The sequence below is a fragment of the Aquila chrysaetos genome, chromosome 12 (genome assembly GCF_900496995.4).
Source record: "Aquila chrysaetos chrysaetos chromosome 12, bAquChr1.4, whole genome shotgun sequence".
Classification (NCBI taxonomy): domain Eukaryota; kingdom Metazoa; phylum Chordata; class Aves; order Accipitriformes; family Accipitridae; genus Aquila; species Aquila chrysaetos.
In genome coordinates, this window is record NC_044015.1 from 25,912,774 (window position 1) to 25,938,451 (window position 25,678).

The 25,678-nt window shown below is 41.8% G+C and overlaps 1 long non-coding RNA gene across 3 annotated transcripts in view; it reads right to left on the reverse strand.

Annotated features, from left to right (window-relative positions):
* Positions 1-25,678, reverse strand: part of LOC115349201 — a 39,579-nt gene that overhangs the window by 6,245 nt on the left and 7,656 nt on the right. The window contains exons 2-6 of one of the 3 annotated variants that reach the window (XR_003926026.1): positions 18,032-18,247; positions 13,751-13,821; positions 10,925-11,031; positions 5,076-5,358; positions 515-3,197 (exon numbers count right to left, since the gene is read on the reverse strand). This is a non-coding gene — a long non-coding RNA (uncharacterized LOC115349201). Of the gene's footprint in view, positions 1-514; positions 3,198-5,075; positions 5,359-10,924; positions 11,032-13,750; positions 13,822-18,031; positions 18,248-18,784; positions 19,340-19,383; positions 19,879-25,678 lie in introns of those variants that run through there. The other 2 variants (XR_003926025.1, XR_003926024.1) reach the window with 2 other exon arrangements.

Sequence of the window (25,678 nt, forward strand, 5' to 3'; positions counted from 1 at the left end):
TTTCTCAAAATGCCAGAGCACCTCATTAGTGGAAGCCTTGGTTAGCTTGTAGATAGCTGGCAGAGGTGCTTTGTTGTGCTTGTTTCCACTTCGTTTTTCCCCGCTATTATGAGTAAGTAGAAGTAAAAGCATAGTTTTCATTGCCTTTAATGGGAGCAGAATCTGCTTTTACTTCATAGCTATTTTCCATTCTTCTCCTGGCACTACACAGAAACGCATGTGAGGTGAGACACAGCGGTGAGATGACTTGGCGGTGAGGGCTCCAAAAGCCAACACTAAATGCAGATAACATATTTTTGACTAGTTATGCACATTTACAGGCCCTGACAGAAATTTAAGAGAAGCACTATATGGAGAAGTCATTAACTGAGATTTAAATTTGGGAAATACAGGAAATATGGGGAAACCTAAAATTTAAGGCCCACATTTAACATCTCTCTACTTCAAGCAAACCAGCAAATGGGGCAAGGCTGTGAAGTTCATTTATACTAGAAGAAATGAGTATGAGACCTACCTGATTCCTGTATCTTCTCCTTGAATGTACCACTTTTGTCAGAGGAAAGCCGTGCTGCTTTTGCTGTCTTTCAGAACTGCTGGAGCCAGTTCAGGTCCTCCCCAGCTTCTGGATAAATCAGGTTCCAACATCTACAACTGAACAGATCCACAGAAGGTTCTCCATCGGTTTCTCACCACCAGATATAACTTGGGGCATAATTAGAAATTGGGATCGTTACTAGTTAGTCCTGAATAGTTATCAGAGGTGATGATGCGTGGGAAGGAAAACATCTCATCCAGTGAGGATAACATAATTTTCAGGGTCAATTTTAGAAAGCCATATGTTTTTATCTGTCCATTCAACACAGAAGCAAGCATAGAGCTTGGCATTTGAAAGTTCAGATTTTAAATTGAAGCCATTGTTCGAGCATCTTCCTTGGCAATGAGAAGCAGAAACAGTCTAAGCGAAGACAATCTTAGTCTGACTCCCAGCTCCGGCCTGGCTCCCCTGTGCACTTCAAGAGCAGTCTCAGGGCTGGTCTACCTGTGCCTGCCTCCAGTAGGTGTTTGTTTCTCTCGCCCAGGCACAGGCATGCCCAGGGGATGAAGCCTGTGCAGGAGGACTTCCCGAGCACAGCTGCTAGGCATTGCTGAGCCCCGGAGCCCAAGCCATGGCCTCCGCAGCCACCAGCCAGGACACTGTGTGCTGCTTCGGGGCTGGGCACCTGACGCACCAGCCAAGCTCAGAGACGGGGAGGGAGCGGAGAGCGGTAACACCAGCTCGTTAGCAGGCCCAAGGACTGTCAAGACCTTGCAGGCACGAAGGCAAAGGAGAGTGAAAAGGAGGTAGCTGAGAGATGACACAACTGCTTTGCAGAGTACAGCCACAACAGGAGCTGTAATCACAGAGAAAACAGAGTGTCTGTCTGAACACTATTTCTGCTTTATTGTGTAAATACAGGAACTATGACTTCATGTCTCACACTTCAAGAGACATACTCTCGGGCTTGTTTTCTTCCATATCAGAGCTCTAAGAAATCCAAAATGTGTCTCTCTGTTTCAGTTCTGGCTCGAGGTTAATCTCTAGAAACAAGTAATGTAACATTTCCATCTATCTTTTCTACTCTTTTGGCGGTTTTAATTATACTAATATGCTATGACAATTTAAACAAGACACATCTCAGCTTCTGGCCTGCTCTGTAATGGTTCAGCTGCTACATGTGCTCCAGCATATTTTGCTCAGACAGGCTGCTGCTGGAGGCAGGGGGGGCGAAGCAGAATAGTGCCCTTCTGTCATGAGAGGTTTCATTGCACTGATCATTGTATGTTTGACAGATTCTTTGTCAATGTCAAGTGTCTTTTGTGGTTAAGCCCAGTAAAGCTAAAACAAAAGGGCTCCTAGATATTAGATATATAGTGACATTACTGAATTCACTTGGAGGCAGTAATTTTTTGTCAGCCTATGAAAAGAAAAATGGAGCTAATGGGAAAACAAAAGGAAGATGCTGGCGTGCCTTTTTAGCTATTTTTGTTTATGTCAGACATTGTGATTGACATCTGGCCCAGAACACCCCTTCAACCATTGAGGCTGGTGTCATGAAACTGAACAAAGAGAAATTGCCAGCCAAGAAAACACCACTGGCTCAGAAAGCACTGCTTTTTGTTTATTTTCTTTTAAGTGTTTCATTTTCAGTAATCAGTATCATTACATAAAAGTAATTCATTCACATGCACCCCCCACTTACTAATTGGACTTTTAAGTTTCCTTCGTGTTTGCTTTCTTCCTGCCTGCTTGAATGGCACCAGAGTGCTAGTTTGGTTGGATGACGGTCTGTCATAACAGTGATGTTTGAGGTTAGTGAAAACTGACATGAAAAATACAATCCACTGGCCTTTAACTGAAATAGCAGCTCTGGGTTTTGTGGAGTTGGCAGGCAGCATTTTTAAACCCCTTTCACGGTGAAAGCAGTTACAACATGTTTTTCTCTGTATCAAGCAGTTCCATCATGAAGTACATTATCTATGTCTGTTTTCATATCAGGATATTGCCTTTGAAAAGCAGTTTGCTGTTTCTTGTGTGGGCACTTCTCTTGTTGAAGTGCCCTAGAAGGGTTAAGGGAATTTCATGGTCATTCTCCAGGGCCAGGCCAATTACAAAGCTTTAAAATTTGTTTAAGAATGATTTGGGGGAAATATCAGTGACCAGAATAGGTCTTGCAGACACACAACACCAAGGAGCCTTTGTCACCAGTGTTCTGCAAGTGCTGTAGAATTTCAGACTTGGTCAAAATTATGTATCAGGAGGAGGAAATTATTCCTTACATTTCTAACTTCATCTTGAAAGTATGATGCTGAACACAACAATAACAAAAGAAGACTTTTCACAAGATGAGAGCAAGACAGTCCATCAGCCACTTCCCTCCATACAGTTATAGGCTGAAATCATATCAGAACTTTTACCTGACCAAAAAAGATCTGAATCACTTAAAAAAAATCTTAGGAAGTTGGCCCTTGAATGCATCACATGTGCTGGAGCTAAACATGCTTGCACCTTTTTAATAGGGTACCCTACAGTATTGAACACTGGGGTACATTCTCTTGTAGAAGCACACACTTAACTCCCCTCAGCATTAATAGCAGATATGCTCACACATCGAGTGGAGAATTTCTCTCTGTCTCTTTGCACAGTGCTCTAAAAAGAACTTTGAAGAAATTGAGAAAAACAGAAAGAGCAGTATATTAATTTTAAGGAGATGAAAGCAGTACATGTCATTCCTAAATTTCATGGAAAATGTACCGTTAGTAACAAAGATGAGTAGAAAATTTCAAAATCATTTTGAGCAGCATTAAAATCAGTCTTCCCTGATTTTCTGTTTTCCCCTTCTTTTCAAAGCACATACATTAAACTCATTTTATGCTTATAATGTATATAATGATTCTAGACAACATAAGAAGGACACTGGGATTCTTCCTATTTCAACGTATAAAGTGGCAAGCCAATTTATGCAGCTTAAACCATTGCTAAAGAAGATGTATCAAAAATTGCCTGTGATCATTACAAATAACAGCCTGAAATGTTCACAAGAAGCTGTTTGCTTATCATATTTTCATTAAAACATCTTTTCACCTGCTTTGCTGTTCCCATGCCTGTAACCTGCATTGTAATCAGTCTTATTAACTGAGAACATAAATATGATTTATTATGGTCTGATAATGGAAGCTGCATGGACCAAGAGAAGGGATATATTGTCCTTTGATAAAATGGCTCTTTTCTCTCAAATAGAGCTCTATCATGAGAGCATGCAGAATGTAGTGAGTGATTATTTCCTGAGGGTGAATGATGGCAGAACCCTACAGAAAATCTTCTTGTTGGCCATGACAGCCTCCGAGTGTCCCCAAATCTCACAGAGTTTGACAACCTGCAGACACTTTTGATGAACTGTATTCTTCTGTCAGAGACAGCCTGTCTGGGAGGAGAAAAGGGAACCTTTATCGTCTGATCTGCTATTATTGTCTTGATCTTTTATAAGCAATCTCTAATGCACATGAATATAATATCCTTTCACACAAGTGCCAAACATAATAGAAATGTAGTTAAAGGACCCTTTTCCCGGTTATGTAAATGTCCTAATACCATAATTAGAAAAGATGGTTTGTGAACGATAGCGGTAAGGAAAGGGTAATCAAAATGTTTTAACATTATCTTTCTGTTTTAAAGACCAAAATCTGTGATAAATAGCATTTGTGGTAGATACGGGGAACCAGCTTGTGCTGAAGCTTTTACCTAAAAGAGAATAGTTTTGAGCGTAAAACTGGTGTTATATTTTCATAAAACACATAAATGGCAGCTGGTCTTAAGCCAGGAATGATTACTGGCAAATATGACTTAAAGAAAATGAGTATTCCACTCAAAATCCCTCCATGGCTGTTATAGAAAGAACAAAGCATTATTATTAAGTAGTGTATTTGGACAAAGGGGTGTTCAAGACTAAAGTTCGCCAACAAATCTCTCTTTTATGTACGTCCAGAAGAACAAGCATAACAAAATCTTTTTCAATTAACAGCTGTACACATTAGCAAAACACCCGTCTTTCTCAGCTCAAGCAGTCTGGTTTATTTATCACAAAAAAATGAAATGTTTGGGGGGAAGGTTTCCAAGTTGCCCAATAAAAGCAAGATACTTGATTTTTCATTAACCTTTTGACATCTGGAGCTGGGATGTCCCAATATTAACTACTAATGGTCTTTTGCATTACCAGTTGGTGTTGAGAGAAGTCCCAATTGTCAGAGTCAAAAGGTTAATCAGCAATTTCACACTGGTGATGTGGTCAGAGTTCGCATGCTACTGCCTGAACAGGAGGAAGAAGAAAATAAAGTCATTAACAGAAAACTACATCCCAACATTATTAAATCCCTCTTGTATTTTTTTGTTAGAAAACATTTCATGATCTATTTACTTAATATTCTCACTTTTTAGAGGACTTTGCAAAACTTTGCTGGGAAGTGCAGGTCCAAATATGTGACCAACTTGTTTGGTTTATTCTACCTTTAATTAAAAAAAAAAAAAAAAATTTACTCACCCACCAAGTGTTCAGCCCAGGCCAGCATGAGGGAAAAGTCTTCCAGGTCTGTTACCCATGGAGATTTTAAAAAAACTATCCAGCTGGGGCTCATTCAGCCTGAGAGTTGTGTGCTGTCTCCTGGAGGTGAAGACACCTGAATGCCCATTCATTCAGGGTGAACTTCATAGTGCAGATGCCCTATCAGGGATGAAGTGTGTCCAATAGCAAAAACCTGAGTGTAGACTTTTCCCTCCTGCCCCCTTCTGTCTTGATTGTAGAAAATAGGTCAATAGCAGCATTCCTTTAAGAAATATGGACAACAATATTATTTCATGTGAAAGTACTCATATAAACAGCCATGCCAGTAACCTCAGCTGGTATCATTTGACCAGAAATAGTCATAGCATACTTTGACTTGTGCCCCAAGAGTTCTCCTAGTCATAGCAAAACCAGATATATTTTCCAAAAGAAAATATAAAATATTTCTGAAAACATTACAGGGTGGCATTTGCTACCAAGAACAATGTTCACGCAAAATGACTTCTCATTTGCCCTGGCAATATCTGAAATTGTTACCCATTGTTTATCTTGTATTTAGCCTTCTGATGTCACCATATGGATCAGGCCAGTTGTTCTATGTCTTTGATACATTCTATCTTTTTCCTATGGCTAAGACAAATAAGTAGTGAATCTTGCCTAAAACAACATCCTTCATCCTGGATATTTTCTGCATCGCATAGTTCCTCTTGTCTCTCTCTCTAGTTCCAACAAAATCTACGGCTAAAATCTTTCCTCTCTTGATTGCTTCAGTTTTAATGGGGACAGGATTTTACCCTGAAATGTTCTGAAAAAAATTATCAATCTTTCCAAGTGCCCTATTACTTAGTCCACCAATTAGCTGACTATGGAGCCTGAGTGTCCTTGTACATCTTCCCAGTCCCCATCTGTATACTTGGCTGCATATGTTTATGCAATTAGAAATGGTGAAAATCTAATAAAATTAGGACAAACCTGAGTGAGCCATAATTCTGTTTAATCTCTCAAACTGGATTGTTGAAAGCTTGCTGAATTCCCCAAACCTCTCTCAGGTGCCAATGAATGAGTCAATATCATACCAAAGATCTCACGGCATAGCAGACGTAAATTGTACTTCCAGAATCTCATACACACCCTCAAATAATTAATCTAATGTCTCTAATGTAATGTCGGGGGGGGGGGGGGGGGGGGGGGGGAAGCAGTTTCCTCCAGTTACCAGCATCGTACTTGGTGGCCCACAGTGGAAAAAAGAAGAATACATGGCAGATTTGCATGGGGAAGGAGTGGTTACTTTAAAGGCCTGTGCCTTCCTATGGCAGTACTAGAGCAATCCAAGCCTCCTACCTTCAGGGGAGAACCACTGACATTATCACACTGGGCTTTGCTAGATCCTCTTGGCAAGCCCTGAAAAACTCAACAAGATGGGAGAATGAAGCTTGCTTTCATCTCAATGTGATGCCTCTCCAGACTTTTCTTTTAAAAGCCTGTTTTACACTTTGTTTTGTACTGCAATGGTAACTGGTGGTTTGCATAGAAATAATCATCAGTCTGGAATAATCCCAGACCACTTCCTACCTGTGTCCTCTCATCACCCACCATTCAAGAGAAGCCAGGAAAGGAAGGAAAGAATGATTTTGGCTGAAATTAGGGGGAATTTTCTTTGAAAGGGAGAATAGCATTATTTAGAGTTGAAGCACAGTAGAGCAATTAATAACTCTGTTCATGGAAGAAAGACCCCAGGATCTTTTATCTCAAGTTGTGAGGGCTTTGGGTCTGTATCTAAGCCAAACTATGTATTTGTTGCAGAATGGGGCTCTTCAGTATGAAGAAGAAATTGTAACGGTTATGGCATTGGGTCCATAGCTCAGAAGAAAATGTTGTCTGCAGATCAACCAGTTCCTTTTCTTTTTCCCCCCTGCATGTTCATCTTCCTCATAAACTTCATCTCCAAGTACATGTCTTGTTTACTCTGTGAGATCTTACAGAATTTCAGTGAGGAGGTGACCAGGCCAGAAACAGGTTTCCCATAATCACACAACTGAGGTACTGCTCCCACTCACATACTTTGGGATGCTGAAGTTGTAGAAAATAGAGCTGGAAGGGATCGTCCAATATCTGACAGTATTTCCCGGATTTTTGACTGCTCTGTCATTGAAATCCTCCAGTGATGGAGACTTCATCACTGGAGGTCCAGTCAATTATCCCAACAGATAAGTGTCCTTTCCTAAGTGACAAATGTGGTCTAACAGTGAGAGAGACTGATTGCTTTCTCAGACATTGTATGTTTTGCTCAAATACAACTTAAATGTATTTATACCTTTCACCTTGTTTCTTCTCCATTTATTTCTATCTCTGTTACCAGTCCTTCACCATTTTTTTCCTTCATCTTTCTCTCTACTACCTTACCACTTCTTCCTTAAGTCACTCCCTTTCTTTTTTGTCTTTTGAACTATGTGCTCTTTGGCACCCTTGTATTTCTTCTCTTCTTTGTGTCTCTCCAAACACATGAAAAACAGACTCTCACGTCCCAGTAGCCTCGCTACAAAGTCCTATCGCTTGTCATCTCCCCAGAGGGGAGCCAAAATGCCACATTTTCATTCATTGCATCAAAACCACTTTTCTTAAACAATGAGAAATTATACAGATGTATTCAAATTCAGGTCTAAAGGTGATGTTCTTGAGGTGTGACTGAAAAGCATAGCTAGCTATGGGAAGCTCACAATCTGCTCTGAACATGCACATGCAGGGGTAGGCATTACATAGCCTCTAAAAAAGGAAATCAGAACTCCTGACAGTCATGTTAACAGATGTCTGTTTCCTGCTGCCTGTTAGGGTATCTCATGTACAAAATTAGTTACAACACAGGTCTGGACCTACAGGTTCAACAACACCAGATGAAGTGACTTTGTCTCTAATTTATGCCAGGGTACCATCAAAAAGAGTTAAGGTGGAGCATCACCATAGGCAGAGAATTGTTTTACTTTTGGGCCCTCAAGTCAGGCCCATTGCATTATTTTAATGTACATGTAATACATAAGTATGGTAGCGTCCCCATGGCACTACAGACTGCTTGGCCTAACAGGTATTTGGGAATGTCAAGATAATCTCCAAAATTCAGTGCAGCTCAAACACCAGTGTTTCTTAAAAAACAACCGTTTCAACTTATTCTTCCAATTTCTGACAGAAAATTATCAAAGAGGCAACTAGCCCTGCCATGGCAGAAAGCAGTATAAGTAAAGGGGAGGACTAAGGAAAGCTTACTCCACACTTAAGAGTAGAAAACAAGTTTGTTTTCCAGCACATCTGTTTCACAGCGCATTGTTGCTGCAATATAAATTTTGTGAACTGCAGTATTTTCCTATCTATCTGCTTTGACCAGGGTCTGTGCTTGAAAGGGCTGAGTGCAGCGGTCTGAAGCAAGACTATTGCGAGCATCTGATAAAGGAGCTGTTTGCGTTAGCACTGAGGATCCACAGCCACTCAGAGATCTCAGACTGTGCTTTTCCATAGACAGTCTGGACATAAAGCAGGGAAACTAAACTTGGTCTTGGGATGCAGAGGTTCTTTGTCCCCTGCATGATCTCAGACAACGTATTTCCTCTCTCCAGGCCTCAATTTTTCCCTGAAATAGGGACTGACAGTTTCCTGTCTTCTCTCTCTGGACTCGTGGCTTTTTTGGCTAGTGGCTGTTCCTGATTATGGGCAGGTCTGATGACTCTGAGTCTGACCTCCAGGAGGCCTCTGGACACTTCTATATTATATTTGATAATGAAGCCTCCTGTCTTATCCAATCAAGACAAAAAAAGTAAGTCAGACCAGAGGAAACTGGCTCAGCACAAAATGGCAGCCTCGGTGGAGTAAAGTCAGAGCCATTAGCTATTGACTACTATAGAAATACTGAAACTGCATCAGGGATTTCTTTTTTTAATTGCTATTTAGGGATTTAAATGAGATTTTTAAAAAGAAAGAAAGACAGAATGTTTAGTCTACAATCACTCTTTGCTGCCAATACAGGCTATCATATAAATTACTTGGACACTTTTAAAAATACATTATTTACTCAATAACCCATAATGGGTCCAGAGCTCCTTTTACACGCTATTATAGAAGTACATAATTGCTGAATTTTCAAATGGATATTTCTTCTAGGCAATAGTCTGTAATGGCTCCTTCAAAGCTCTTAGGCTTTTATCATATGAAGGCCTAAGTAGAAAATGTTTAGTTCACTGATCATTGACCTAATAGAGAGCAACAGCTTCTCTGGAACAACTGTTGTCTGCTAGGGCAGATGATGTATGAATGACATTTTAAAAAATTCTTGGAAGTATGTGCTAGGGAAAAATTACTGTTCATGTGCAAAGCAAATACTGCTGATGAGATCCTCAGAGTTCTTTTGTTTGGTTCTGCTTGATTTAGTTTTTTAGTTTCTGTGTGAGCCCAAGAACAAAAGAAAACAGTTGGGTTTTTGTATGAAATAAGAACTCAGTCTGGGATCCATTCAGATCAATGAGAGACATTTCCATGTTCTCAGAGGTCATTCGGTTCAATTAAAAATTGTCTCAAATGAAAATGCAAGTATTTGCTACACATTACAGTGTAAGAAGCTGAATTCTGAAATCAGAGAAGTAAGGGATGCTGCAGTGGGGCAAATCACCTTTCTTAAAGTCATACCGAACACAGCAAAACCCACAGGTCTATCCTGAGCTTGATCCAGAAAGGAAACAGGCAACTTGACACATTTTCAGCACTATTGCTATGAAACTCACAATTATTAAGCTGCTGTTCTCTACTTACATTTAGCTTTGAAGTCTGCTGCTTCCATTTCAGACACAAAGAAAAGTTCAGGTTCCTAAAAGCTTGGTGTAAGAAAACATATTTTCTCTCCCTGCACACTTTAGGCAGTAAAGCCCAAGGAGACACTACTGCCGAATAAATGTCAACTGGGTCCAAGTGCAGGACCAGAGAGGATGGATGTGAGCTGGGGACAGTCAGGCAGAGACCCTCAGAGAAGCTGAAGGACACCTCCAGCTCTGAGCCTGCTGGGCCAGGGGAGAGGTCCTTGCTGGGTGGCACAGCTCCCTCATGGGCTCGGGGCTGGTGGCAATGGGAAATGCAGCTCATCGAAGGAGGCTACTGAATAGCTCAGGAGCTGGATATGAACTTAAGACCTTGTGCCATCAAACCAGACCAACTATCCCCAGCACAGCAGTGGTTTATATGTGACCTGACATAAGAAGCTCTCCCATGCCTTTTATCAGGGGATTTCTCCAGCCTAGTAAGGCTGCCTGGGACTCCTAGTATTCTGGCATGATTAACAGAAAAAAATACAGTTGCTGGCAATTCTAATAGTTCCTTCTGTGTGATGCATCTGATCGAAGAGAAACTGAAATCACAGACCAATATGCAACCAGGCTGCACCAGTTAGCCTCATCATGCAAATGAGGCACACTTGCAGGTGAACTTATTAGAGATCAAATAGTTTTAGGCACCGCAGATAATGAAGGCAGAGCGCTTATGTTGCAATAGTCAGAGCTGGAATTTAATCATGTTGTTGATATCTACTGCAGCAGTGAACAAATACAGAAACAGCCACAAAAATGAAACTGTTAGAATGAAAGGAAGGTATAAACCAGACTAATAATAATAATAATAATAATAAAAAAAGACCCAAACCAAGAAACATAGTGGTTTCAAGGAGGAATAATCTTGCAAGTTAGATCTGGAAAGACTCTGAGCCCTGCTTCTTTTGGCTGAACAGCTAGAAAAGTGGGGGTTGCAACGCAAAGCTGATGGGGTGTCACTGCCTGTTCCAAGAGAGAAATGGCTCCTACCTGCCTGTGGGGATGGCCTTGCAAGGGGAGAGGGGAATGCCCTGCAGGATGATGCCTGGAAATGAACCACAAGGTGAAACATAGCCTGCACTGGGAAGCAGCATCTCCTAGGAAAGAATTCAGAAAGAAACAGCCTCCTGGGGTGGAATTTATAACAGAAGTTACACAACTGACAGGCTGGGTTAGCAATCTGGTAGACATTAAGGATAAATAAATTCTGCAGAGGCATTAGACCCTTCTGTCTCAATAAAACCCTCATGCACTCCCACCATCCTTTATGCAAACACCTGGAAAGACCCCGAGCAGACCCACAAAGGTTTGCTTGTTTTAAGGAGCAAAGATGAGATCCAGCAGGTGAAAGCTGCAAAACGGAAACATTTGGATTCCTTTTGGAAGGCAGAAATGGCTAAAAATACCCTTTGGCATTTCTTCTAATACCAGTTGGTAGTAGAAGAGCTCCAAAGATGTCAACAGGAAGCCCTAGAGGTTAGAGGGAATGATGTAACCGCATGTGACATAATGCTTGGTGTAGAGATTTCCTGGAATTGATTAGTGCCATTCACAATAACAGCAGCCAGCGAGAGTGTGAGGACTGGGTGAAGGCCCAGGCAGCATTCAGGCATTGGATATTTTTCTTTTGCTTTTAACGCGATGTCTGGTCTCGTTGTTTCAGATGCATAACACAATAACTGCGTGGTATTCCCATGCAGCTTTGTCCGGGAAGATTTTGAAGCAGCACACTCACCAGCAACGTGCAGCTACTCCCACGCAAAGGGTCATAGAGAGACAACTGCAGGGGTGGAAGGACAAAGAAGACTCCTGGGTCCTCCTTCCTCTAGAATATCCTCCCCTCCATTCCTCTCTTATTCCTTGAAGTGTAAGATGCAGTCAGGTCGTCCTCATCAGTATATTGTTTTATGCCTAGTCTATATACAAAAGCTATGAAGTGCCATCTATATTTAACGGGAGGCCTCTTATCTATGTGAGTGGGTGGAAATTGATAGTGAGTGACACGGATGCTGACAATGGCACACAAACTCCGCGGCGCTCTTAAAACTTTTAATTGCATTTTAAAGTAATGTAACAAGGCAATGTGTAATGAGTACTTTGTTTAAGAAATTCTGACTTTATAAGCTAATTAAAAATAAGGAAGGGTTACTGCACCAGGGCAACAAATCCAGGCTGCTGAATGTCTATACTACAGCAACATGTAGTTCACATTCAATTGGCAGACTTGCAAATCTCCAGCCAGCCAGCATGAATGATTTTTTTTTTTTTCTGACTGGCAAATAAATTATTATTATCATCATGATTATGTTAATAGAAAAATGTAAAGGATAGGCAAGTAGGTTTTTTGCCAGCGCTGGTAAATTTTCATGACACTTTTTGCAAAGCTGTCATATGGTTGGGTTAGATGAAACTGGAAGGCTTTATGTGCGTAGCATTTAACTTTAAACATTCTTCATGGAAACTTACATGGCACATAATTTACATATTCAATACCAGTGACAATTTACTTCTCCCATCTGAGCAGGGCTTTCAACTATGCCACTTGAACTAAATTAATAAACAGTAATTAGAGAATGTTGTGCGAGCGAGCTGTTGATGTTGAGAAGATTCTAATCAACACCTTCTTTTAAGGGCCAATTAAAGCTGAATGTATGCAATATAAACATCTTCTTGTATTTAGACATGAACTGTCGAACAAGGTAAAAAATAAAAATCAGAACAATTACAGCAGGTTAGAGATGATCCAATGGAATGATGAATCTTCATTAGTTGTGAAAGCAGTAGTAATTTCTAAAAACCACTGGCCACCTTCCATGGTGAAGCACTAATGACTTGTGCAAGTTAATTCCGACTAGGACAAACCTTCATGCTTTCATTGACAGGCTTTTCTCTGAAAGCAGCTCTGCATCTGCCTCCAATTTGCACTGCAGTATTCACCTGTCTGTAAGACAACCCTGCATCTAAAGTGAGTCCAGAGCTGCAGTAGAAAGAAGGCTTCCCTTGGGGGGAGGCAGTAAAGGCGAATGTACCCGTCCCATTAACGCTGCTGCATAGCAGAGCGAGAGGCTCCCGGGCAGGTGATCTGGGAGAGGATTTGCACAGCGCAGCCCCCACCAGCACCACTGGTGGGAATACAAACACAAGGGTGAGCCTGAGCGAGAGGTAAAGCTGCCCCAAATAGTCTCACATCTATTACTGGGGAAGAGCAGCACAGGGACAGTTACACCTGAGCAGCTAATGAACCTGTTGCCCATGTGTACTCCTTCACCCCACTGGAAACATAAGGTGGTTTATTCCTGAAAAGTGAATTTAAGACAACCCTGGTTTCCAAAATTCCTGAAGGACAGAGGAAAGGCCATCTTTGATTTAAACAGAGATGATCCTTAGTGTACCAAAGGGAGCCTGCAGTAACAACACAGACTTGTGTATCACCATTATGAACTGTCAGTAAGTTAAAAATAAGCATAACTTCATCCAAACCACCGCTCACTGCTTCCTAAAGCACAACTGAAAAAAAATAAATAAATCATCTAAGCTGGTGCAATGAAGCACATGCAAAATTTGTCCTCCAAGTTAGGAGATACAACAGGCTAATAAAGGTAAGGGAAACATCTGTTCCAATACTGCACCAATATAATTTGGAGAAAATGACTGCATCACTTACGGCCGTTTGGTATCCAGAAATACTACCACAGTAATAGGATGTTGTCACCTCAGGCTCTACTGAAATCTACAGGATTTTTACTTGTTTAAGAATTATAGGATTAGGCACATGATCAGTGTTTCTTCCCTTTGAAAATAAACATTTCCACTTACCATTTCTATAGCGGTGCGAGATCATTATCTCATGACAGTATTTGGTTCCACTGGCATTATCTCCTAATTAGCTATTTAAAAATATATGTAAGAGCATGGAGGTGGTGAGTGGACTTGTAAACCTGACAGGTCTGATATGTTCTTACAAGCTCTGCTAATCCCAACCATTGAAAACATGTTAGTAAGGCCAAGCTAGTGCTTTAAAGAACAGCGCAGCAAAAGCCTCACATCTTGAACTCCAGGAGTTCAGCATGCAGCAGAAGGGCTCTCACACCCACAGGAAAGCCGGGCAGGGGAGAAGAGTGGGAGCAGGGAGGAGTGGGAAGCAGCATGCCAAATGGGAAACCAGCCCTGCGAAGAGGGCACCATTGAAAGGCTGACAACCTCTACAGTGTGGTCAGCCCCACATTACAGGAGTATCACCACCTAAGGTATTTGGTGTAGGACTTCGGGGGACTTCTGAAAAGCCAAGCACAGAGAAGTTTACCAGGGTTGAGAAGGTACAAGTAATACAAAGGGAAAAAAGCTAACAGACTGTGTTCAATATCCTCTGCACTATCTCTATATCCTGAGAGATGATTGCATTTATAGGCACAAAATCATAACAGCTTTCTCCAAGATGCTTCATAATACATGAGCAGGTCTGGGATTTCAGTCTGTGGCATGGTAAGAGTTAGGAAGATGGGTATTCTGGTATGCTGGACTTGTTTTTTCTCCCAAGAGGTAGGTTTAATTCATAACAAACTCTCTTTGTAAAAAAGAAACTAGGACACATGTATACACAACAGGTCATTTTGGAGGTACTCAGATGCACGCAGAAAACACCCCCTTGGCAACAGTATTCTTCTAACCTTCAGCAGAGCTAAGAACTATGATTTGTTTCTGTTTCTGAGTTGCTTTTAAACCTCAATTCAGTAAATGTGTTGGTGATTTTCAGGGTGTTCTGAACAGTGGAAGGCAGCAAAGTAAATGTCTGAAGAATACTGATAGTATGAGACAGGCTCTAAACTGCCATTTACTCCAATATTTGTGGTTAGATTCAATATGCAGCATGCAATATGATTTTTATTCTGATCAGATGGAATTTCTAGGCCCGAATCTGCTTGCAATAACCACGGTCCATCAGTAACTTCACAACAAACAGGGAGGTGCGGAGGAAAAAACTGATGTAAGCAGGAAGGGAATGAGCCTACATTAGTGTCCTCTACAGATAGATTTTTTGTTTTCCATCGAAAGTTTTCTCTTGCCTAAAGTCACTTCTGTCCTTTTTTCACACCTCTTCAAGTCCACTTGGTGAATAAATTAAATGAAATTCCTCACTTGGTCTTAATATTTTTTAAATGCAAGCCAAGCCTCTTGGCTTTTCATACCTGGACATCTACTTTTTTCAAAATGCTATTGGATAATTTGTCTCTCTTTCATAGGCTGGTGCTTTGGCCCGTATGCACCCTGTGCGCTCCCTAAGGCTCATGCATAACTGCAATGGACGATTAGTCCAATTAAGTCTCCAGCAATTTCAATGGCTTATGCAAGAGTAGATGGGGCACAATATGTAATTTCAGCTTTTTTTGTGAGGGTTTTCAATCCTTCCATGAACTAAATCATTTTATCAGTTTCTCTCTCTTTCTTTCTTTCTTTTTTTTTTTTTAAATTTGTCCCATTAAACTACAGAACTGGAACATATTCATGAATAGTTTCTTTCTGCTTTAACTCAAGGAGTTCCTGACATAACAAAAACTGGTAATTAACTGGCTCGAAGACTTTTACAATAGCCTCTTTAAATAAGTCCTAGTATGCGGCACTTGCAGCACTGACTTCACATTGCTGATACCACTGCAATGCACCCTCTATTAAACAAGGTTTGCTAGTCTACCTCAGCATCAGTTCTTGGCTGTTTTCTCCACTGCTCTCCTAGTTGGAGAGACCAAAGTCCTCCCGCATTTCTTTGTGTGGCAAAGGCTAACCAGCCCCTCCACGATGGGTCTGTGCTCTCAATCCACTTGGCTTTGTGCCGCTTCCTAAACACTCCGGTATCAGAGGGCCACTTGCCACCAGCATAAGGACGGCGTGGCAGGTCTCCAGCGGCTGGGCACGGCTAAGCCTCTCCTCCTAGCTAGTGTCACGGGCTGCTCTGTGCTTTCGGCGCAGACGCAATTTGGCACACTTTGGCAGTCCCCAGCTCCACACCTACGCAGAGCAGGGAGGGGCTCTTCCTGGTGGAAGAATCAGACTTCGATTTTTCAGATTTCACTCAGCAGTGTGTGATTTGTAGCTGCTGCTGCATGTTGGCTCTAAGCATAGTTGGTTTTGCCTACTCATGCTTATCTCCCCTGGTTACAATACATTCTGTTTCTGATGAAAATATTACTCTGATGAGTGTTCCTCTGGCTCCACCATACTTTTGTGCTTCCTGCTAACTAGCACAAGCCTTATTGTTGCAGTTCCTAATATTTGGTATCATTTGTAGATCTAGCGATTTAGTTTGTAAATATCATGAAAAAAAATATTAATGTATCTCTTCCCCCAGTGCTCCAGACAGACTGGTTCACTGTGGAACAATTACATACATATGTGCTAGCCTATATTTCTTGTAAAATCAAATCATGTAAGGATGCCTCAGCCAGAACAAGCCATAAAGCTAGACAAGGCATGGAAAAAAACATCCCCAAATATGTACTGCTTAAGTTACAAAACTATAAAAAAATAAAGCAAAATTGAAAAGGGCAAAGGAGACAAAATGTAAACACAAGGTTTTATACGGTCTGTGTAATATAGAGTGAATGTCATTTTGACATGCTGGTATCGTGAGCTGCCAATGTAGTTCAGAAAAGAAAGGGATATCTCCAGAATTATGGCAATGCTGCTTTTTCGCATCAAAGCCAGTTACAAGATCTCTGTCTGTGGTTGCCAGGTCTAACTGCCTACTTGGAAACTAAACCAGGGGAAATAATTTCCAAAGTAGTTGTATTTAAAGTGACCAGAAAGATCATGAATCTTCAGAACCCCCTTTGGAAGCGCAGCCCTTTAGAGGGGGCTAACCCCCTCTCAGTGCAATGAGTGCTTCACTGCAGCTGAAAGCCCCCCAAGACCTGCTGCACTCAGGTAGGACGTCAATGAGGCAATTGTAGCACATCACTAAGTTGATTTCGCGACTTTGAAAAATCTCCTCCTTAACACAAATACTCCATCACTGTCAGCTGAACATATTTAACTTTTGAATTAATGTTATTTTCAAGAGGTCAGGCATGTGACAGTAAGAACAGTCTTTTGCCAAGCCATGCATTTCAGGTCTGCATCTGAATTTCCCCGGAGCCCAGTATTGTTTAAATACGAGTAACTGACTCTGGCTCATCGCTGATGCAAAACTGTGCTCTGAACTCTTCAGGCCTCTGCGCAGGCCTTGCTTCCCCACGCAGGCTTGGGGAGGCAGATCCGCTCGGTGCCATCTCCCACAGTACGCACTGCTTAGCAGGTCAGAGGGACCTAACAGCCAGCAGCTAAGAATAACAACAGTCTTCTTTCCTCCCGTTTTGTCCCCATCCCGAAGACTGCCAGGTGTTTCAGCAGAGGTTTAGATGATAGCCGCAAGGTTTGCAAAAACTCACGCCTCCACCAAGGGCCACAGGTGCCCGGCTGCCCCGGTCGCTGGGACGGGAGCACCTCCAGCGCAGCGGCCGGTCCGCCTGGCGCTCGTGGGGTGGTGGGGAGCAGCAAAAGCCTCTGGGGACAGGGACGGTGGCTGCCAACACTCATGGCTGGGCTCTCACAGAGGAGGAAGAAGCCGGTCTCCACTCTAAGGACGGTCTATTTTAGATTACATTGTAATTGTACAAAATACCAAACCAGTACTCTGTACAGTGTCTTTTGGTGGTTACACAGATCTAGGACGTTCAGAAGTATTTCAGGAAGCACTATTTGTGGAGGCACGTGCAGCTGGGAGGTGCCTGGGCTCTGGCTTTGGTGGAAACAAGTAAGGTGTCTGCCCCACTGCACCAATCCCGGGGATTCCGGCAGCCGTCGGTTAGTTGCTGTGGGCTGTGGGACAGGTCTGGTGTGCGCGTGGTGCCACAGCCCAGTCCCCATGGGAGGCAAAGTCAGGGATTTCTGCGGTACAGTTTCACAGCGAGCCTGCTCTCACCGAATTAACTATTAACAATACCAAGCAATATTGCATAAACATTGACATCAGTTTTCCCCATGCAGTAATGCTATAAGTCCCGCTCTGCCGCTGTGAGCTGCTGAGAGGATCTGGGGGGGCGCAGCCCCCCTCTCCAGACCTACCTCCAGGAGCTGTACACGGCCAGTTCCTGGGACTCCTTTTCGCTCTGTCTTTCAGCACAGGTGGGGTCCAGATCTTCTGTCAGTTGAATTTTATTTTCCAGCCTGCTTTGTAATTCAGATTGTGTTTTGGTTCACTTGGCTGGCACAGAGTATTTTCACCACACCCTTGTCTCTTCAGACAAACAACCTCTTTTCTAACCTCTGGCAGAGCTGAACCTAGTGAGTAAGAAGAAACAGTAGTTAAGGCATAATAAATAAAGCCACCCTGAAGAAATACCTACACAAAGCAAGATGAATGGGCATCATCTACCTGGACAGTGTTGCTGCTAAACATTGGAGGAATAAATCAGACGTGTCAGGTGCACTAGGACACCTGACAAACAGGGAACGACGTTTCTTGAAGCCGTAGCTTTATCTCCGCTCGTTTGGATCAAACACTTGTAATAGTTGTGGATTAATTTCCTTCCCATAGTCAAAACAATAAAAGCCAGGCACCATTTTATTAATTTCCAAACCAGCGTCAGATAAGCAGAATTGCATTTAAAAAAGTAAACACCCTGCTATAGAATTGGAGGATATGTAAGCGTTTGGGGCTTTTTTTTCCCGTGTCTATAAAAGGGGAGGTTTTTAGCATTATGAATAGATTTCATTTTCTAAGTTGTGCTACAAAGCACTGATAAGGCAATGGGAAAGCAGCAGAGATTGAGGCAGAGCAGGAAGAAATACCACCCGTATTAGGAGACAGCCACTTACTTAGTCGCTCCCATTTGAATAAAGATGCCATTGTTCAGCCAGAAGAATGCACATATTCACAGGCCCGGCACAGAATAGCTCAGTGTATCTAGAACTCCAGAAGTGTCCAAATTACAGCCCCAGGGCCAAAACTGCCCTTGAGTCTTTCTGAAGAATGACCCTCTGCTTAATTAATCAGTGCTTTAACTGTGAGTGATCCCAGGACACACTTTTCTCAGGCCTTTTTCTTAGCTCTGCTTGTTCAGAACAAACCTTTAAATGTTCTCTGGCTGATTTTTGACCATTTTTTTCCCCTTTCAAGATTATTATTTCCTGTTTTACTGTGAAAGCTCATTAGAAACGAAGACCAGCATCTAGATGATCTCAGTTCAGTTTACTTGGACAGCGAATGATTGACTCGGCATGGAGAGACACTGGCTCCCTTTCAAGGCCTACCAAAAAAGATTAAGTCTACAGACTCCCAGAATGTTGCTACTGCAATTTTCTTTCCATATACTAGGGAAGAATTATAGCAGGGCTGATGAGTTTGTACATGCCACTCTGTTAGTCATATTTGATCCCATCGCCATAACTCCAGCTGTTGTTCATGGGATCCTTACCAAGATCTCTTTCCCGTTTACTCTGCACAAGACAAGTGTGAATTTACAGCACTGAGAACTCCTCGCTGTCACAGTACAGGTTGTCTGGATTCTCATAAAGCTTTTTTCCTGTATGGAACAGAACTGAGATTCGATGGCAACTAGAAATGCATGAAGACAATGAAAAAGGTTGTGCAAAATTTCTCTCCAAATTGGACTCCACCTTGTCTACCCAGCTTTGATGATAAAATTCATCCTATTCTAATTGAAGTTAAAGTTTAACAGGGAAAGTGAAAGGTTTTGCTTAAAATGGAAACAGCGTCTTTTGGTGGTTTTTTTTTTTTTAACAGTGATCTTTACAGTGAAAACCAACTGAATTTGGACCATCTTTACAAACTTGTAACAAAATATACCAACTAGAAAATGTCAAGGTTTTAAAAAAGTCAGCATGAATGTTTTGAAAAGCTATAATGATAATATAATCTGCAGCTAGGGAAGCTGGAGCCATACTGTTTGATAGGCCCTATCTTATGATATCCAATATTAAGCTAAGTAAAATGATATGACCGGATGGCCTAACTAAATTTAGTAGTCTGGTGAATTGCCACTCTACTAAATTTAGTCAGCCCATAATGGGCATTAGATATCCACAGTCCAAATGATAAAATCTGTCTTGCTTTTTTAGGCTCCCAGTGAATGCACAATATACTATGTTGCACTATTGAGAAATAAGCAAATCTGCAAGGGAAACCAGGGGAAGGGGGGAACCAGGACCTTGAGGAACGCAGAAGGAATTGGGGTGTTCAAATCCACATCCTCATGCTCAACACTACCCCAGCAGCAGGTGAAGGTGCATGGGTGCTCCCCAGAAATAGGACCTGAAGGGAGGGGAGGAGGAGGAGGACTCTGTACGTGCACTAATCCTCCCCACCATAAAGCTGCCACTCCAAACGTAGGTTAGTGTTGGAGCCATGGGAAGAGGAGAGATTACAGGTGGGAGCTGGGCTCTCTGAGCCTTCCTGCTCTTACAAAACATATGCTGGCTGCATTTTCATACCCTTCCTTCTACATTTTCCTTTCTGAGCTTTGTAATCCTGGTGGTAAACAGGGCAGTATATTTCTACTATAGATTTCCATGCATCTGTGAGCCAGCTTTACAGCTATGGAAACTGCTAAGTCACTTTTCTCAAAACCATATTCAAGGTGTTACTTACACAGTTCTTGCTGTTTAAAGGGATTTCTGCTTCTCAGTCCGTGTGTGCTGTGACCTCTCCACTGGTGTGAAATCATGTAGGACACATTTATTTTTTTTAAATATGAAATCTAATAGGGTTAGAAGCTTTTAAAAGTTCTGGTATTAATGAGTAGAAAAGAATAGTAATTGGACATGAAAAGGAAGCACCATAACATTATTCCTGTGTCCTTAAAAACAGTTGCATCCTTCTGTTCCCATATAAGAAGCTACTGGATGCCTCATGTAACTCAGTGACACTTCTTGATTACAGACAAGAAATAGTGCCCTTGTCCTCACTTCAGTTCCCAGTACAGCAACGGAGACAGCCCTGATATTCAGCAGGTTCTGCAGATCTAGCTTTATACTGAAGGTTGAATATCATAAACTCTAAGTTAGCATTAATCCCCTCCTTACAATAGGCAAATTTAACCTGTCTGAAGTTCTGTATGCATCATTCTCTGCAAGAAGCAATTTTATTGATCATAGCTGGGTGTACATGTTCAACAGCCAGAGACTCAGAACAGTGGTTTTAAAAAATAACGTATCTCAAAATAATCAGTATAGAAACTCGAAACTCCCTATTTCCTTAACCCTTTACACTAAAAGGGAACAAACAGCTTGGAAAAATACTTTGTCCTTTTGGCAGGGGGAGCTTCTAAAGTAGTAGTTAAGAAGTAGGTATGAAAATAAGATCATGACAGCTATTATCTGTATGCAGTCCATCCATGTAGACACTGTTTTGGAAACAAGAGAAAGGAGAGGGAGAGGGGGACAGAGTCTCAAAATTCAGAGCATTTTGTTTATTTGTGACATTCCAGTTTTCACTCAGAATTTACCCTTTCACATGATTTTTAAATCTGAGTTCCCAATAAATGGATGTGGGAAATGTGATCACCCTCTCCACGTCCCTTCCTCCTAACTTTCGGAAACGTTGGCCATTTTGACCCCAGTTGCATCTGGAGGTTGTGTAGGTCTCAAACACACAAGGTCTATCACAGGTATCACAAAGCGCACCCCTACCAATGCCCCCGTCGAGGCGTCAGCCTACCCCCACCTTGGAGGGGCTGTCACAGAGGAAACCTATTAGACACCAGAGAACCCAACCAGAGCATCTAAACACACAGCGAACCAGGGTGGCCTAGTTCTGCTGCTCACACAGTAACTTGTTTTTCTTTTTATAATTATGTCTTAATCATTCTTTATGCTGAAATAATCATAACATATTTACAACCAGAGTCTATTTTAATTTTTGTCTTCAGATCACTTTCTATGTGGCCTCATACTGCCATTTCCAGCCCAAATGACAGCCTTCCTATCAAAGCCAATTTGGATTTCTTTTCTCAGACACAAGTTTGTAAGGTATTTTTGTCAAATGATTTACTCGAGTTCACATGTTACAAGTAGACCTGCTGGTGTAAAGAGGTAGAGCAGCAAGTCTGGATCTGACCCAACAGGAATTGGGTTTGTCATTGCTGTATTTTGTAACTCTATAACAAAACCTCATTCGTGTAGCATGGCTTCGTAACCCAACAGACATGATGCTTGCCTGCTCACTCCAGTTGTGCTTCTCACTTTTAGTACAGGTGAATACTTACTGGCCAGTAACCACCAGCATTGTTTTCCAAACACCATTAGCTTTTTTGCGGCTGCTGCTGCTTTTTCTTTTCTGATACAACTTTTCTCCCATCTGCCATGGTTTTTCCAAACTACTTGTAAATATTTGGAAAAATGCATTAGTTTTGCATTGTTCTTAAGATGAGTTTCATCTAGACTTCCTCATTTACATATATTCATGTTTTACAAGTTTTGTCCTCCTCGCTTTTTAATCCAACACCTGTTTTCACAAGGCCTTCACTTCTTCCTAATTGTCAGTCCTTATTATTTTTGTTAAAGATTGATTTTTTTTTCTTTCAAAAAAAGCGGTTCTATTGCTCATCCATTTTAAAATCATAATTAACTTCATCTCCTTCCTCATTTACTAATGGGTCTATTTTCTCTCCAGTATTTCCTTTTCCCCTGATACACTCATAAACTCTCTCTTGTTCCGCTCATCCCCTTTGGCTAACTTTAACTCATTCTGCCTTAAGCCAGGGAAAGGGAGACCTTCACAACACAGCGCTTCTTAGAACTTCCACACCGTTTTATACTTTCGAAGTCTTTTGCAGACATCAACTCATTAACTTTCATAACATGCCAGTCAGGTGGAGAAGTATTATTAACAGCTTTATTTTGATGAGGAAAGTGAAGAGGAGGTCCTGAATAATCGATGCTGACTGCAGATGGGCTGCTCCAAGAGCCGAAAACCACGTCCGTGTCATGTGCTCAGGCAAGTAGACAACTAAGCCTGCTAGTGGGCACAACTTCAGCAGCAGCAAAGTCGGAAAGCTGAGCTCAGGGAAGGCAGTGCAAAATCTCTCTTTCAGCTGCCTTTATTTCAGTTTATTTTTTAGGTGAAGACTCCACAGAGGTTACGCACCTAGGTTTCTGTTCAGTTCTGCTGGTCAGATGTTCCTACGCAATACTAATACGTCTGGTTAAAAATGCTATGGGAGAAAGCAGTGCAATTGTTTGCCTAGAGGGTATTTTTAAAAACCTGTTGTCGCTTTATACAAGTGCCTGACAAACATCTTTAGTCTTTGATAGCCATTACTCTTAGAAAAACAATTTCAAAACCATATGCTCAAGGTGCTTGAACTAAGATTTAACCAGCCCCGTTTACACAGGGGCATATCAAGGATATATATTCTCATGCAAATATGCAAGCCTGGGCTTCCTGCAATTTTCTTCAGTTTTGTTATACCCACACAGCACTATACAGGATTCTTACAGTGTTTCTTAGCTTGTGGTCCACGGACCACTACTGGGCTACAAGACATCAGGAAGTGGTGGATGAAACAACTGCACGTTTTCCGAGGAAGGCTGAAAGCCTAAGCCGTGCAAGCATGTTCCAGTGAGCAAACAAAGAGAAGGGGGTGAAATCAAATAAAGGAATGAACAATCAAAGCCTATCTTAATTTTTAGTTGGTTTGCAAATGACAAGCATTGTGGTTGGACGCGCAACACAGCCTGGGGATATTTTTTTCATGATCCTAAACAGTGGTTAAACACTGCTTTGTGTGTCTGGAAAGCTAAAAAGTTACATGATCTTCATGAGACTCTTTTCTTCTAAGCTGGTGTCAGCAACATCTTCATCACCCTTGCTTGAACTGTGGTGCATCACAACGCTGCTCCCTAGCACGGAAGGCCTAGAGCTTGTTGTAATCCTGCGCCTGACACTAGCTGACGCAGGGGATCCTTACTGAGCCCTCTGAGGAGTCCTCTCCCCTTCCCCTCCGCCCGCGCTGCCCTCCATGCCCCCCGTGCTTCTCTCCCGCAGGCCCAGGCAGGGCGGGCTGCCCTGCAGCCAGGGGCTTCCAGAGGGGGAGCGAAAGCTGGTGCCGTGCTGCAATTTATGGGGCTGGCAGCCAGATGAGGTACGGAGCTGTGATCTTCCTCTCTCCTGCGGGACTTCCCAGGGGTGGAAAGTGAGAGGTGACGGCCTAGTTCCTCCACCTCCAGCGCCTCTTCCAGAAAGAGGTCTAAGTTAGTTCCTGGATCTCCATTCGTGTGTGTGTGTACAGAGGGGAAAGCAGGGGAAGTATCCAGCCCCTAAAACCAACTCGGTCAAGTTCTGCTGAGCAGGAGAGGCTCAGCACACAGCCTGCTTAGCACTCCCAAACTGTGCTGGGCAAGTACCCAGTTCAGATGTTTATGGAGGTTTCTTTCTGAGGGCTGAAAGCTTGCATCTGTGCTTCCAGTTCAAGTTCTCTCACAAATTTGAACAAAAAGCTTGTAAAGTTCAGCATCTTCCAAATTGCCCCATATAAGTCACTACTGAAACTATATCCAAATGGCTCCCCCCCCCGCCATACCTTCCACAGAAATGACCTAAACTTTGTCAGGTTCACATGTCCCTAGAGATGATCTCATTTCACTGCTTCAAAAGAGCTTTGGTCTGCACAGCCTGTAGCAGCAAATTTACACTTCAAAAAGCAGACAGCTTTTTCCACATCTTATTCACTTAATGGGTGAGAATGTAAAATTAGTTCCGTTGCTGATGAGGACCTTGAGCCAAATGAAAAGTGTTCATTTGTCAGCACAGACTTACAGCCTGAAACATGATTATATAGCTAATCCAATAATGGGTTTTGATGCTGAGCATTTATTTATATACAGTATGTCTTGTTATCTGTTGATAATCAGGCTCTACAATTTACTCTCTTTTGTGTCATTAGACATAGCAACATCTTCCAGACATATTACATTTGCGTGTCAACATACAAACATACACAACACCTTTCTGACCAAAATACTCTTTGCCTATTTGCCTTGAAACAGCGTTTGAATTTGAGTTTTTGGTAGTTTAAAATATTAGTAGCACATGAATCATTTTAGACTGAAAATTTCTCTGCATCTTAGAAGTCTTAATAGATTAAAATTTGAAACATAGATTTTGTTTCCTTATCTATAACATCATATGAACAAATGTATTCTTTTTTTGCCTGATGTGAATACCAATATTTAATTATCTCAGGTATAAATTTGTATACATTAAATGGTCCCTGTCCTAAAGTACTCCGTGTCCTAACATCAGATGGTATCTTAGATTTGCTAACTATGCAAACACCACTATTTGATGGCTGAACAGATTCATCTTTTATAGAACAGGAAGTAAGTATAACTTGTTAATGTTAATAACAGGCATAGTTCCTACATCAAGTACATTAAAATCAAACGGAAAACCAGAAAGTTGTTTGTTTGCTTTTGCTTTTTCAACTTTTTGACTAATTTCTGTTGGTACCTAATACTCCTGCAGTTCTGTGGATGACTGTAAATATCTAACACTGAATTACTGGGACAGCTTACTCCTCATTTAAATACAGAATACACAAAATTCGAATATTTAAAATGGGCAGGCATTTTAATAGCTATGCTATAGTATGATACATTGTAACATTCACCAGATATTAAAAAAAAAGTCTATGGGAAAGTAAAATCACTCCAGTATTAAACTGGGAGTTAATTGCAAATGTGGGGCACACC